This window comes from Macrotis lagotis, chromosome 1 (genome assembly GCF_037893015.1).
Source record: "Macrotis lagotis isolate mMagLag1 chromosome 1, bilby.v1.9.chrom.fasta, whole genome shotgun sequence".
Taxonomy (NCBI): Eukaryota; Metazoa; Chordata; class Mammalia; order Peramelemorphia; family Peramelidae; genus Macrotis; species Macrotis lagotis.
The window spans coordinates 601699752-601716001 of record NC_133658.1 but is presented as its reverse complement, the minus strand read 5'-3'; positions in this window follow the sequence as shown (position 1 = coordinate 601716001).

The following is a 16250-nucleotide window of genomic DNA, read 5'->3' as shown; positions in this document are numbered from 1 at the left end:
TGTTTTCCTTGTCTCCCACCCCTTCAGTGCTTGCCTGGGGAAGATTGAGTGAGTCCAGACAGAGACTCAACATATGAGTACAAGAAAGGGACTCAATATTTTATAAATATTATCTCATTTGTTTCCCAACAACCCTAGATGATAGAAACTAATTTTCTGCCCATTTTACAGATTATTTAAAAAAGATGGGAAGTGAACCTCCAGTCCTGGTTTTTCTCCATTCTTCTTCCTCTTAAATCATTATCATCATCATCATCATCATCATCATCATCATCATCATCATTTTGGCCTAGATCTGCAATTTCATTGCTTTAGGGAACTCTTGTTCTAAATGCTTGCTCCCCTCTTATGTAAATTCTACTTTTACAGAATTTCCTGCAATACTGAGAGGCTATATAACTTGCCCACTGCATACAGTGTATACTGTGTATCCAAGATAGGATTTGAACTCAAATCCTCTTGATTTTGATACATTTTTGTGCCATTCATTTTATATATACTGCTTTATATATATATATATATATATATATATATATATATATATATATATATATATATATATACTGCTTTTTTGTGATACCATCCCTATTATTGAATATAATTAAATTTAAGAAAATGTTTGTTAGAATGAATAAATGAATGCAATGAATAATACCATAAAATCATCTTTAAAAATACCCTAAATATTTAGATTCACCATTTAATTTGAAACTAAGAGAGCACCTCAAATATATTTCACTATTCTCTCATGATCCATAGGAAAGAATAGAGCCATTTCAGTTTTATATTCTTGACTGTTCCAAATAAGGGTGATTACCTCTTCACTGAAGATAATCAAGAATTTTCTACACTGAGGAATAAAATCAAGAGACCAAATTTATTTAATTTCTTTTAGGTCTGACACCTGATTTCTTTTTTAAGACCACTAACTGATTTTCTTTAGTCCCTGGGCATTTTAGTACATGTCAATTTGCAGGAGCAACTCATTCCTGAGTCTCTCTGATGATCCTCTATAAAAACCCAATAAATGGCACTTAGAAATCTGCCAAGCAATAATTCTTTATTGGACATGCTCTGAATTTCAATATATGTGTTTCTTATTAAATTTCTTTAGCATCATCAAAAGTACTTAAGAACAATACACTTGACTTTAAAATACACTGTGACATCTGACTGTAGTAAGGAATTAATTTCTATTCATCACATCTTCATTATTTTTGGAGTATTTGCAAATGATCTTCTGGTGAAGGTGCTAGCATTTTATGATCCTGAATTAATGGGTATTTAATCAAGATTTTTCCATGATGATTACTGTACATTATTTAAATACCACTTTAACTTTAAAAGATCACTCAAAATGAGTCTGAAATCTAATGCCAAGTTATTTCAAATCTATATAAGCAACGCATATGATTTGATGACAGCTTTATGAATATGTTAACATTTAAGGAAGAGTCAGTCATATTTCTGGCCTTTAGAAAAAATAGAAGTCTTCATGTGGTCACTAATTAATCAATAATATCCTAATTGGATTCTATTAAGTTTTAGGAGTGACATTTCACCCTGAAAATTCAAGTATACTTCTGATATATTTATTCCCAGGCTTCATTGAAAACCTATTAAGGTAGTGTCTAATTATGATTATCATTGCTATTACTGCTTTCATCTACATCATTATTACTACAGCATTGAACAACAACGTGGTTAGGTTATGACTGGCAAAGAATTTTACAGAAGCACCTTATTTATCCAAGATTATTGATAGTATAGTGTTCTACATACATGTATTTTTTTTACATTTTTTTTGAAAGGCAATGTCGTTAAATGGCTTGCCCAAGGCCACACAGTTAGGTAATTATTAAATGTCTGAGGCCAGATTTGAACTCAGGTACTCCTGACTCCAGAGCCAGTGCTCTATCCACTGCACCCCCATACATGTACTTTTCTAATAATTAAAATTGATCCTCTTGAAAATCAGTGTCATAGAATCTTTTTTTTTTAGATTTTTCTTAGTTTGTTTTTTTTTTTGCAAGGCAAATGGGGTTAAGTGGCTTGCACAAGTCCAAACAGCTAGGTCATTATCAAGTGTCTGAGACCAGATTTGAACCCAGGTACTCCTGACTCCAGGGCTGGGGTTTTACCTACTGTACCACCTAGCCACCCCTAGTGTCATAGAATCTTAAAACTTGGAAGGGACTTTATCTAACTGAACTTTCTACCAAGATCAAGAATAACTTCTGTGTCTCTGACAAATGATTACTCAGCCTCCTGTGCTTGAGTTGTTCCAGTAATGGAAATCTTATGACTTTATAAGACAGTCCATTTTATTGGATAGCTCTAATTGTTAGAGAATTATTTTGAGACAAAATGTGTCTCCTTATTACTTTCAGTCATTGCCTCTTTTTGCCCTGTCCTCTAGAGTCACATAAAATAACAACCCCCTGACAAAAGTTTTCTTTCTCTTCCTTAATCTGCTCTTCCACATGTTAAAGATTCCCCCATTATTTTCTGATATTTCACACATATTTTTAGACCTTTCATTATTTGGTTCTGGGTTCATTTCAACCACTTTTTTGGATAAAACCTATAAATTAATACTCTGATCATAATTTAACTTTATTTTCTTGATGTCTTAGTATTGTGGTGAGTTTTTAAATCTCTGCTACCCCATTGCTTCCTGATCATTTTAGTAACCATAATTTATTTTCTCCCTCATATTCTAAATCTCTGGATATCAACAAAAAGCAATCATTCTTCTTTCTTTTCCCCTTTCCTACCTTGGAATGATTAAATAGGAAGCCAGAAAGTATGACTAAGATTATTATGCCAATTAGTAATCTATACCAAATCTACTGTTAATAATTTCTTTTTGGCAAGACATATCTAGGCCTTTTTTGTGAAAGCTACTTTTATCCCTGATCAGATTTCTTTTTCATGTTCACCACTACATTACTCATAATTGTTGTTGTTAATAAAAGTCTAACTACTAGAAAAGGTAGACTTGGGTTGGGATTGTTCATTGGCTAATCAGTGAAAGCCGGAGTTGTTTGGATTTAAATGCATAGTCAAATAGCTCTATTTGAAGTCCAAGGAACTTTATCAAAGCACAGGGTATATCCAATATTTGTCCAGATGGTTCCAGCAGAGTGTAAATAAAGATTGTTTCTACTCTGCCCAGAAACCCTGAGTGTCTTTCCTCCCAAGACTTTTTCTTTTGAGTAGGCAAACTAGATCATTTTTTGCCTTAGTTCTTACCTAGACTTAAATAGCTGAATGGGTGTTTCCTTGTACAAACTCGAAAAGACTTTAAAAAGACCAAGATCTTCTGCTATATCTATGATCATCTATAGACATACTGACCTATGTCTTTCCTTTGAACTCAGATGAGGATGTTGATTTTGCATGACTCTGCCTCACTTAAATCTAATTCATTTGTAAGTCTAGGCAACAGCCTCCTGATGTCTTTAGTCCTCTTCCAGAAATAAGGAAAAACAACAAGGAGAAGAGAAATAAAGCAATCCTGAATTTAAATATAGAACTCTTTCTCAAAAATGGAGGAAATACAGCATCATTTCAACCTTCAATGATGGGCCTGAAATTTGAAAATGAAGTCCAGAGAATTTCCAAACAACTATAATTCAACTTTCATAGGAGTCAACATTAAATAAAAATAAATACCACTCACCCAAAGATCAGGAAACACATTCATTCCACATCTCTTAGAATTTCTTATGAGGAACTATATCAGAGACATTACAGTTGGGGTACAGAGGAAGGAACACTGGGACTTCAGATAAGAATTTGAATATCTACCTTTGAATCTTGGTTGTTCTACTTATTGCTTTGTAACTTTGCCAGTTACTTTCTTTCCTAGAATTTATTTCCTCATCTGAAAATTAATAGCTCAGAGTAGATAATCCCTAAACATATTCCCAGCTCTAAATTTCATAATGGGAAGAGAAGGAAATGCTAATAACTTTACAAATATCATATTTGATCCCCACAATAATCCTAGGAAGTAGCAATTATTATTCTTAATATAATAGGAGATAGAGGCAGACAGAAATTTACTACTGATTTACCAAGGAACATACAGTTAATGTGTGTCTGAGTCTAGGTTTAAATTCTTATCTTCCTGACTCCAGATCAAATCTCTATCCACTGCCTATAAGACCATAGGCATAAGGCATAATTGCCTATGGTCCTGTGATGTTACATATTATGAAGCTTCTCTGTCAGTACTGTGAATGACCACAGTCTATCAGTTAGGGGTGAGAAGTCAAGGAGTATTGTCATAAAGCTCAAGGTTAAAAACAAAGGACAACCAATATGCTTGTAAATGAGCACAGTTACATAAATGAGTTTCAGGTAAAGCAAAGTATCATGCCAGAAACCATATGGGTAAGCAGGAATGTCTAATACAACCCTGGAATATCAGTAATCAGGGTAAGCAAGAGATCTGAAACAAAGTGAACCAATGGTAATCAAAAGGATATATCCAGAGACAAGGTATCTAAAAGGTCAGAAGTAATAATTCTGTTGCACTCTGCACTGATCAGATTAACCCTGTAACATTGTTTTGTATCCCCAGGAAAATATAAAAGATAGATATATGCCATGGAACAATCTTAGATTTTGTCTTCCCTAATTGTAAAGAGCAGTGTGGACTATGTAGGTCTGGACTAAGGGATACAAACCAGAAAAGTACGTTTAATGAATTTCTAGTAATACTGAGTGAGAGGGAGAAAAGGAGGGACACCCAATATAGGTCTAGGTGATGCTGTGGAAATACTGGGCAGAAATCAAAATAATTAACTTAATTTGTAATTGTTTCTGTAATGACTTGTCCCCTACAACTCCCATCTTGTGTAATACTATGTATTTCTAGCATCTCAGAATGAACTTATTTTGTGCCTCCTTGTACTACCCTTGGGCTGATAGACTATCTCATGAACTCCGTTGCTGATCAAAAATCTACCATATAATGGATCTGTATCCCGTACATTACATCGAAGTTGTCATGCCCCAAACATGTACCAGAACCATCTTGTCCACTGAATTTTCAAAGAATTTTGAGAAAAGAGTGTTATCTAAATAAGAAGAACTACCCCTGACTATTTCTGACATGATTCCCTAAACCACCTTTGCACAGAAAGCATTCTTCCCCTTGGTTTGCCCCAGTCCCTCACAGTTCACTCTTCCTTTCTTGTCTTTCTCTTTAAACGTTTTCTTCCTCTCACATGTTGCTAGTTCTTTCCTAGAACTCAGTCCACTTAGAGAAGTCAAACTTTGGTTCAAATGTAAATGACTGGGTCACTGAGCCTGTGAACTCTTTACTCTGTTCATCAAGAAACTAAACTCAACATAGGGAGCTATATAGTTTCCTGGAAAAAGCAGAGAAGAGACAAGGGAAGTTCCTTTGAGTGTCTATGGGTTTCTTTTATGTGTTATTTGAATTGGTGTGAAGTCAAATAAAACTTTCCTATATTTGATTCTTTCTTACCCTCAGTACTTATATGGAACTTAGGACTCATTTCCTTTTCTTGTAGAGAATTAAAAATGCTAAATCAATAAGCAATTATTAAGTATCTACTATATTTGTCAGATATTGTGCTGTTCTAGGAATTCAAAGTCAGAGAAGCTCTCAAAGAGCTCATGACCTAAAGGGGCAGTGTACAAATATGTATAAAAAAGATAGGCTCTGGATAAATTGAAGATAATCTCAGAGAGAAGGTGAAATAGGAAAGTTTCTTACAGAAGGTAGAATTTTGATTGAGACTTGAAGGAAGTCAGAAAACCAGGAAAGAGAGATTTCTAGGGATGGGGCAAGTGAAAATGCATAGATATGGGAGATGGAGCACGAAAGAACATGCTTTCATAGAATATGTAGGGGAGGGACAGGCATGGTGGAGATGGTAATAAAGGGTTTTAAAAGTCAATTGGGATTATATTTGATCCTAGTGCTAATATGTAGACACCGAAGTCTATTGAATGGGGAGTGAGGGATAGAGGAGTGACAAACATGACCAGATCTACACATTAGAAAGATGAGTTTGATATGAATGGCAGATGAACTGGAGTATGGAAAGACTTGTAGGAGGCAGGGAGGTTAATGCAATAGATGGACAAGATAAGGTCTGCACTGAGATGGTAGTAGTCTTAAAGAAGAGGAGGAATATCTGGGAGAGATTACAAAAGCAAAATTGAACAGATGTGGCAATTGCTTGTATATAAGGCATGAGAAATATTGAAGAGTCAAGTATGACACCTAGGTTGCCAGTCTAATTTTCTGGGAGGATAAACTGCTCTTGATAATAATGTTTGTCCTTGGTTCTTAAGGGGGATCATGCTATCAGGGATGTGATATTGTGACATTCAAGTGAATTGGATTTAAATGGGGGAAGATTTTGCTCTTCCAGAGTCACCTGGGTCTCAGTGCCAGATATGGATCAGGAAGGCTAGAGATGTCCCTGGATGCAGTGGGACACCTTGATCTTTTTAAGGTAAGGTCTTTAACAACATTCAATTTGACTGAAGCAATGTTTATTCAGTGATTGAAGCTATGTAAGAAAGAAAGAAGGCAGAGGTGGGTATCTTTAAATGACTCCCCTTCCCCCTCCAAAAAAAATTAACAAATCTGAATCTGGAAGATCTTGAGGATTTCTGACCAAAACAGAAATAATTGCTTTTTTTACATTTACATTTAAATCCAATCAGGACTTTAAAAAATAATCAAGTAGGGCTTGAGCTGGAACCCATTGGTGGCCAATTGATGAGAGTAGAGTGATTTAAGTGATTTAAGCCCAACATGTCATTCAAGTACTATTTTTAATCATGCTTTTCATCTCTTGTACAATAAGCTTCTATCTATGTTTGGTGCATTAGCAATAGTCACAGTATTCTCCTTCCTCTTTTGAAACCAGTGAGAGATAATAACTTGGGAGATTTTTCTAAGTTGAAACTCATACTTCATCAAATCTTTCTAAGGCTATCACTAACAAGCATTGATTTTCAAAGGAGTTTGATAGAACCACTCCACTCCAGTCTTTTAGAATTATTTTCCCTCCCACAGTCTCCCATAATCATCTGATAATGACATTTATTATAAATGGGACAATAGGCACCTACTTATGTCTTTTCCTGAAATGGCATGCTTCCTAGAATAAAGATGGCCCTTGTTGGAAAGAATTCTCTGAGATGTTTCCTTTCCATCTCCATTCTACTTGTTAGATCACATTTCCCTCTAATAAGCTGTCAATGTAATGAGTTTAAAGGTTGATTCTCTGAAGCTGTTTAAGAGGTGGGAAGATTATTTACTATTTTAACAGACAAAAACAATTGCTTAGTTATTTTCAAAGGCTCAAAGTCCTCCCCAAACTCTTCCTCTTAACTCAACACTTCTCTGTGCCTCCCATTCTGAACTGTAATCACATTATTATGATGTTTTGAACAAGGTACTTACAGAGCCAGACACTTGACTCAAACAGATTTTATTAGAAGAACTAAAAGCTGCTTACCCTTGTAGGTTTGCAAAGGAAGGGCTGATGCATTCTAGGACTACTCCTGTCAAATATTTTGATCTTAGGATTTACAGATGTATATGTCCAATCAAACTCCATTTACTCAGAACTGCTAATAGTGTGAAGAAAGTATATATATATATATATATATATATATATATATATATATATATATATATATATTCTTTTTCTTTTGAGGAGAAGAGAGAAATGTGGGAAAATGCAGGTAAGAAGTTGGGGTTGGGAATTGAATTCAACAACATGATTTTTTTCTATTGGTTATTGTAATCTTTCTTTTACTATCTGAATTGAATCAAACTGCAGGGAAAATGTGGCACTTTCTCTATATTGTCTGCTTGTTCCTAGTACATATATTAATAAGAAACAAGACTCAGGTCTAACTTTTTAAAATTATGCATTTTGTTGAAGTGAAAATGTTAACCTGAAAAATAAGGATTCTTCTCCCTTCAAATTCCACTTATTAATTAATGAGAATGTGAATGATGATAATGATAATTTAGACTTCTATAATAGCCTTTTATGTTTATATTATTATTATTTATTATCTATTATATTATTTCTTGTTATCTCTACAATCTAACTGTCTCTACAGTCAACACTTCTGCTAAGTTTTTAAAGCACTAGATAACAATGCCTAAGTTTTTGAGCATTAGGCTTCCTCCTTCACCATGGGATTCAGCTAAATTTCCTGCTTCATATTCAACAATCATCATCATATCCCATTGTATTTGTTTCAAGGTCATCCCAATAGGCTTGAAATGTATTCCCTCATTATATCTTATAGTCTCCTTTTTCTATAAAATCTAGTCAAGTATCATCTTCTAGGAAAAGACAATTCATATTATTCTCTTCAGTAATATGGAATGTAAGATGAGAAAAGTGTTTAGAAAATGATAATGAATTCAATTTTGGACATTCTTAGTTTAAAAGTCTACCAGATATCCAGTTTGAAATGTCTGAAAGACAATTAGAAATTCAAGTTTAGAGGTCAACAGAATAATAGGGACAGATAAGCTGGATATATGAATCATCAGCATAGAGATTGTAATTAAATCAGAGGTCACTGCTGAGAACAACAAGTGTGATATTAGAGAGGAAGAAGAGAAGAGATCCCAGGACAGAACCTTAATGGATGCCAGAATTTAGAGGATGATGTGGATACAGCAAAGTTAAGTGAAAAAGAGTAGTCAATAAAAAGATTGGAGAATCAGGAGAGAGCATTATCTCAAAAACCTAGAAAGAAGAGAATATCAATGAGGACAAGTTGATCAACAATGTCAGAAGCTTCAGAGAAGTCAAGGAGAAAAGACTGTTGTTTTTTGTAACTAAGAAATTATTGATAACTCTGGAGAGAATATTGGAATGGTAAGGTCAAAAGCTAGATTATAAGAGGTTCAGAAGAGAGGAAAAAGAGAGAAAATAGAAGCACCTATTGCAAATGACCTTTTAAAATGATAGTGGAGGGGCGGCTAGGTAGCGCAGTGGATAAAGCACCAGCCTTGAAGTCAGGAGTACCTGGGTTCAAATCTGACCTCAGACAATTAATAATTACCTAGCTGTGTGGCCTTGGGCAAACCACTTGACCCCATTGCCTTGAAAAATCTAAAAAAAATGATAGTGGAGATGGAAGGATCAAGTGAGGATTTTTTTTTTTTTATAATTGGGAAACATGGCCATGTTTGTATGGAGTAGTGATCCAGCATAGAGAAAAAGATTCAAATTAAGCAATAGAGTAGGGATAGCCAACAGGTCAATCTGGAATTGAGATGGAGTAAGATCACTTGAGCATGTAGAGGCTTTGATAAGGAATAAGACTACATCATCATGTGAGACAGGGGTGAAGTTGAGGAAAGTGATAGAGGGCATCTGAATGATGAGGAAATGAAGAAAAGGAGAGAATGGGAAACTCATGGTGAATGGTCTCAATTTTTTCTGCAAAACAGAAGGCAAAGTTCTGAGAAGGTTTAGGGTAGGAAGTGAGAAGGAATTTTAAGAATGATCAATATATTTAGAAGACCCTCTGTGGAGAGAGGTACAGTGATTTATTAAGATATATATGTGATGATTGCTTAGTAACAGTGATTGCCTACCTGAGATAATATAACAAAAAACATTTGAAGTGGGCTCACTCAGAAGAGTTGCATAATTTTCTCTACATTGATTCAGTGCCACATGTGTAGGAGCAAATGTGACAGATAGTAAGAGTAATTCAAGGCTAAGGTTAGATAGTGAGTAATCAGAGAAATGATAAGGAGACTAGTGATTAAAAAGAGGAAGACAGTTTAGAGTTGAATTGATTAAGCAAAAGATCAACATGAAGAAAAGAGGAGAAAGTTACTAGTACAGGAGAGATGATCTGGGAGAGAACTGAGGGGTCAAAAATATCATGAGATGGAGAAGTGAAAAGGAATCAGATTGTGGTCAGATAAGGGAATTTCAGAAATTTTGAACATGGAGGTGCACCTTTGTGTATGATGCCAAAAACAAGGGTACAACATTTTTCATGTGTGATTAAGGTAAGATGAATAGGTCATTAGAATGTGATTAGACTCAGTAACTGAACAGTTAAAATGCTTGAGGAGAGTAGATAGATGCATATATCTGAATATCTGCATATATATATGTATGTGTATATGTATATATATATATATATATATGTATTTGTGTGTATGTATGTATGTATGTATGAGGGCAGGATTTGGGGAAGAGTGAAAAACTGTGAACTGAATACTTACCTCAATGGATAAAGAAGAGGAGTGACCTGGAGTTCTATAGATAATAGCTTCCAGGGTGTTGATTATAAGGTAGATGTGCATAGCATGATTGTCAAAAGTAGAAAGGTTATTGAGGAAAGCACCTGGAATTGACAATAGGGAGCAAGGAATATTTCAACTCTTCCACTTTGGCCAGTGAGCCAATAATAATTAAGAGTGAAAGTACAGCTAACATTAGAATGAGTAACCAGGGAATATGTGTCATCTGGAGGACACTGTTAGTAATCGCTAATAGATGGAAAGAGAAGAAGAGGAAACAATTTAAGATAAAGGGAAATTGGTGGCCTATCAAAGAGGCATTCCACAGGATACAGTGGAAGGGCTGAGTCCTGTTCAGCTGAAACTTTGGGATGGAAGGAATGAGGAAGATGAGAAAAATGATTGAATAATATGAGGTGGGGAAAGGGGACTGGGTGATAGTATCAAGTGGTTTTAAATAAGCTTCCCAGATTACTGTAATATGGAGAAGATGACCAAATGGGAGAATGTTCTTTGTTGAGTGTATGGCAGTACTCCTCTTCCTAAAGAAGGTTCAAGATACAGCAGTAAGATGCAGTAAGATATGGTAGGCACATGATCAGAAAGATGGCCAGATGAGAGTGAAGCAGGTTTCAGGGTAAAAATTATATAGGAAAAAGGTTCAGCAATAGATAGAAATAATATGTGCTGAGCAGGAGGAAAAAAGTTCTGCTCCAGATCAACTTTCCTCTTCCTTTTTCCTCAAGGGACATGGAGATGGAAGGCCTAAAGTAAAAGGAAAAGTTATTTGTCTTTCCATCATAGATTCTATGGAGAACAGATCAAAAGCAGGAAAAATAATTTGTGCTGACACAGATATAAGTCTTATTTTGACTTTCCTTATTGCTTTCCCTCAGGGCATATGCTATGCCAGCCCAGCAGGATATGAAAGGTACAATGCACCATAGTCAAATGGAGAAGTTGATTACGATGTGGTTTCAGGAAACTGTAAAATCCCTGTGCAAGGTAAATTCCATTGGACCAGACAGAAGATGACTGACTCTTCACTACCTTATCTCAGAGGTTAAATTGTACCTGAGAAGTATAAGATGGAAGGCAGAAGTTACAAAGTCAGAGAAACTTCAGCCCCTATACTCATCTGAAAAAATGGTCTGTCACCTAGGGATGCTGACTGAAGTCACTGCTATAAACTTGCAGAGTAAAGGAAAAGATAGAAATACTCATCAAAAGTGTGATTCAGGATTAAGAAAAGAAAGAAAATCTCAAGATGAAGACAGAGATTCAGATAGGCAGCCTGGATCATGGACCAACTGGGAAGTCTCAAATACAAGAAAGCCACAAAAAAGGAAGTAAAGAATATTGCAGACCTCCTTATATGAGATCAATAATGACTTTAAAGAGTTTGGTCTAACTGTTCTCAGTAGTGGAAAAAAAAAACATGGATAAAGAATAACTATTTTCCAGACAATAAATAGTGGTTAGAAAGTTAGTCCATAGAGATGACTCACATGACCACCATGTTAAAGGTTTGGATAAAAATGAGAAAAATAATTTTACCAGCTGTCAAATATTTTACTGGACAAACACTATTGACAAATAATGAACTGAGTCTGAATTGACTGGGATGAAGAAAAAAGGCTAAATTTCATTTGAAAAATTGAGTAACCTCAATTTACAAAGTTTAAATAAAATTTAGTTACTACCAGATTTTATATTTTACTTTTTGTACTGTGAATTGTTTCACTATTCATATGACATCCAGGAGAAGTTAATGAATGAGTAGGTGGTGAATAAGGAAGGAAGTAAGAGGAATGGGTTGAAGTGGATAGTGTAGTAAAACTATAGGAAAAATTATTCTTCATAGTATAAGATATTTGAATACATGCAAACTTCTCCAGGGCAGGGACACAACAAGGGGGGTGGCATTACTTATTTTTTAAACACTAATATTTTTCCTAAAATGCTATATAATTGTAGATCATAAAGAGCAATGATCTCTGAGGCATCAAAATCATGGTCACCCAAAGAGTAATGGAGACAGACACATTGGATTCAAATAGGGTGCCTTATTTTGACAACATGTCATTTCTGTTTTACTAATCCTTTATCCTAATTTCTCCTCTGCTGCTGTTCCCATATTGGGTCATCCTACTGGCTAATTTTTCATCTCTAAAAATAGCAAAATTTATTAGATTACAGTCTAATAGATATGCACAAAACAATGACGTTAAAGATATTATCAAAGAAATGAATGACTAGAAAAGGAAGTCAGCTGCTCATCTAGAAAGAGCAAGCAATAACATATATAGTTCTTATGCTGTGCTGTGCACATAATGCCAAAAGACTTAGAGGAAGGGTATATAACCTTATTGTGTGGATAATCTATGGAGTACTAATGGCAGAAGACAGATGAGTAAAACAGGATGCAAAAGAGGGCATGAATTATGATAGGCATGCTTGAAAGAATTATTCACATCAGATGTACTGAAGTATTGATTATGCAAATGTTGATACCATTTAATTAATTTCAGTTTCATCTAACAAATATTTATTAAGTGTCTACTAATTATAAAGCAATATGCTAGACACTGAAGAAATTACCAAGTTTAAATGAAATATGGCTCCCATTTTCATGTAGCTTACAATCTAGTATTTTTCACTATTAAAAGAGTTTGGTATAGTTCATTTCCAGAAGAAGTTGGCAAATATGTGACTGATGGATAAGAAAGGATGAAGGAGGGCTATGATGAAGTTGAGATATTAATGAGTCATCTGAGTTGAAATGTCTAGCAAAAACATGGAACAGGCATTATGGATAGAAGTTGTAATGAATTGTGTTATCAAATATTTTATAGATTAAATATTCAGATGATTTATTTTTTAATTTTAATCCAGATATTTAGTATCATATACTCAAATTGGGAAATGGGGCAATTAATCTAATAGTATTTTATCTAATGATCCATTTGCCTTATCCTATTAAGTATTTTAAAACATTTGGAGTGTGAGAGGTTTATTTCCTTCATTTTATTTTGTTTATTTTGTTTTATTTGCTTTTGAACACCTAACGGGTTTTTAAGCCTATTTATCTAAAGGTACTTAAATATAAATTTCATCCATATGATCAAAAACATTTATCAAATTGATAGCTTTTCATATAACAGGATTATTTCAGTTCCCTTATTCATTTGGAAAGTGGGAAGAATTAACTATCTTTTTACAACTAATTTACTTATTGATCCATAATAGAATAAATTATTAGAAGCTGAGGAAACAGAGGACAGATTTGGAATCTCTTTCAGCCAAAGACATTAGCTTTTTGCTGCCAGGAAGTCACATCATTTTTGAGTATGTTCTTCATATATAAAATAGATATAATGATATTAGTCCTTCCTACCTCACTGAACTATTCTGAAGAAAAAACTTTGGAAACTATTGCATGTTATGTAAATATGAATAATTCTTTTGTTAATGCTGCTATACTTCCCATGAACTTCAATTCTGTCAGTGTGACATCTTTCACTGATATAGGTAGCAATCCCTTCACACCTTAAGAGATATTTTTCAAATTTATATGAAACAAACAAAATAACCCATTATTTTTTGGTCAATGTGGTGATCAGACTATCCAGAATTTAGTAGGCTAGTACTAGCATGATAAGTATCCACAGTCTGTCAATGCATCCATATTAGTATTTTTTCAAGTAGTGGCATTCTGGAAAATTCTTCAAGAACCAAGATCAAAGCCACATGAGGTGCCAAAGTAAAACAAATAGAGGAATTCCTACAACTTTTAAACAAAGTACTATGTGCTTATGTACATTGCTGCTGTTAACATATATATTCCTTTTGGATACTAGAGATAAATGAGTTTTGTTTGTCCATGGGAATTATATTAAAGTCCATTGCTTTTTCAGTTTTTTGATATTGAAATTGTAAAGGAATACAAAATGCAAATGAACACATATAAGTAGCAAATGTTTGAGAATATATTACTTATTGGAATTGCCTATTTGCAATGAGTTTCATTAGCAGATATCCTCCTTTTCATATTTTCCAGTAGAAAATACAAAAGGATGGAAACTTCTTGAGGGCAGTGGTAGTTTTATTTGTGTGTCAGCACATAGTAGGTACTTAATAATATAAATTAAATCTCCACATATTCTCACCATTTTTTTGAAGTAAAAGGTAATGGTACCAAATGATTATCTTTCTACAGTATATCATTATCTCCTGGAGGCTTATATTGCCAACAAATACCAGCAACTATACTGCACAGTACCACTCCCCAATGCCATTTTTTTGTTTATTATCATAGTAGTTTCACATATTCCACGCAAATAATGGCAATGGGTAATTTAGGAACAATTTTTATGACTAATATGTGATGGATATGGCATTTCTTGCATGAATGCTAGTGAAAACATCATCTCCTTCCATGTCTCCAGCAAATTCTCAGTTTTAGAAACAACTGCCCACTGCTTTGAGAATCATATCCAACAAGTCTTTCTGGACATCACTATTCTTTTTGAACTTCCTGCCTCTGAGCCAGAGAGTTGAGACTAGAAAAGGTGGTCGGTCAACTGCCCTTCCCTTTGCCCCTATACCCAGTGACAGGAAGCGAAAGAATCTGGGGACAGATAGGTGGGTAACCAGAATCCATGAGTATGCCTCACCTGAGGAGAGAAAGAGCCCTTAATTCACCAGGCCAGACACTGACTCCTGACAATAGAGACACAGGGAGTGAAGGTGGTAAAAGTGGGAATAGAATTTATATTTTCAGTAGATATTAATATTACTATTATTAATGTCAATAAGACACTACAGGTTGTATTTCTGGTAATACATGAATGTCATGGTAATAGTTGAAAGCAATAAGTTCTGTTATTTGGGAGTAAAAAGAACTGAAAAAAGCAGGAAGAAGCTTTAATCTGTCTTATAAGCACTTAGTATGTACCTATTTTGTTCAAGCCTTTATTCTAGGAATTAGAGAAGAAATACTTAAAGAAAACAAATGTCTACTCTTGAAACGTGAAGGAAAGGGGTGGGCAAAGAATAAAACAATTAAGTAGACAGTGTACATGCATAATAATTTGAGGGGAAAAAAGAGAATCCAGTACTTACAAACCATGGAGTCCTAGGATCATAGATTTAGAGTTTGGATGGGCATCATAGGACATCTAGTTTAACCCCTGACTTTTAAATTAGGAATTGTAGTTCAGAATGGTCTACTGACTTCCTAACCACTACACACGTCATAAGTAGCCAATGCTGGGCCAGAACTGAGATATTCTGAGAAAGTCAATGTTCTTTTGACAACACATAACTAATGACACTGTCTTTCTCCAAAGTTATTAACAGAATCAAAGAAGCATCCTTAGGGAGTTACTATTGGGAATTCAATTTTCAGAATTTTGTATATTGATATTGCAAAGTTGTTTATAATTAACTGTGGTATTGGGTTATAATGTAACCACAGTAAGCAGACTGTCTGGCTCAGAACAGAAACTAAAATACTATGTGATTACTCATTTAATTGACTGACAATGAATGTGTGACCACTTGATTTCCAAAACCCCACTTCCTTCATACCATTTGTTTGTATAAATTGTACGTAGTAGAAACCCTTTTCTTCCGATTTATAAGCTGTATACAGTTGAGATAGCAGTAGACTAAAAGTTGCTGCTCAGATTTCAGTGTTTATAGTATTCCCAGATTTTAAAGAAGCAAGTTCAGAATTTTCTAAGATTGGTTTCAACCCTGACAGTCACTTACTATATGTGTGGTGTTGGGCAAGCCAATAAGATCTTTGACTCAGTCCCCTCTCATCTGTAAAGAGAGGGATTGAACTCAGGCCCTTCCAAAATCTGTGATCTTCTAACTCTTCCCTCATTCTATCTAACTTTGTACGAAGTAAGAAATGAGTAAATACTTTTTAAATTGAATTCATTCTATT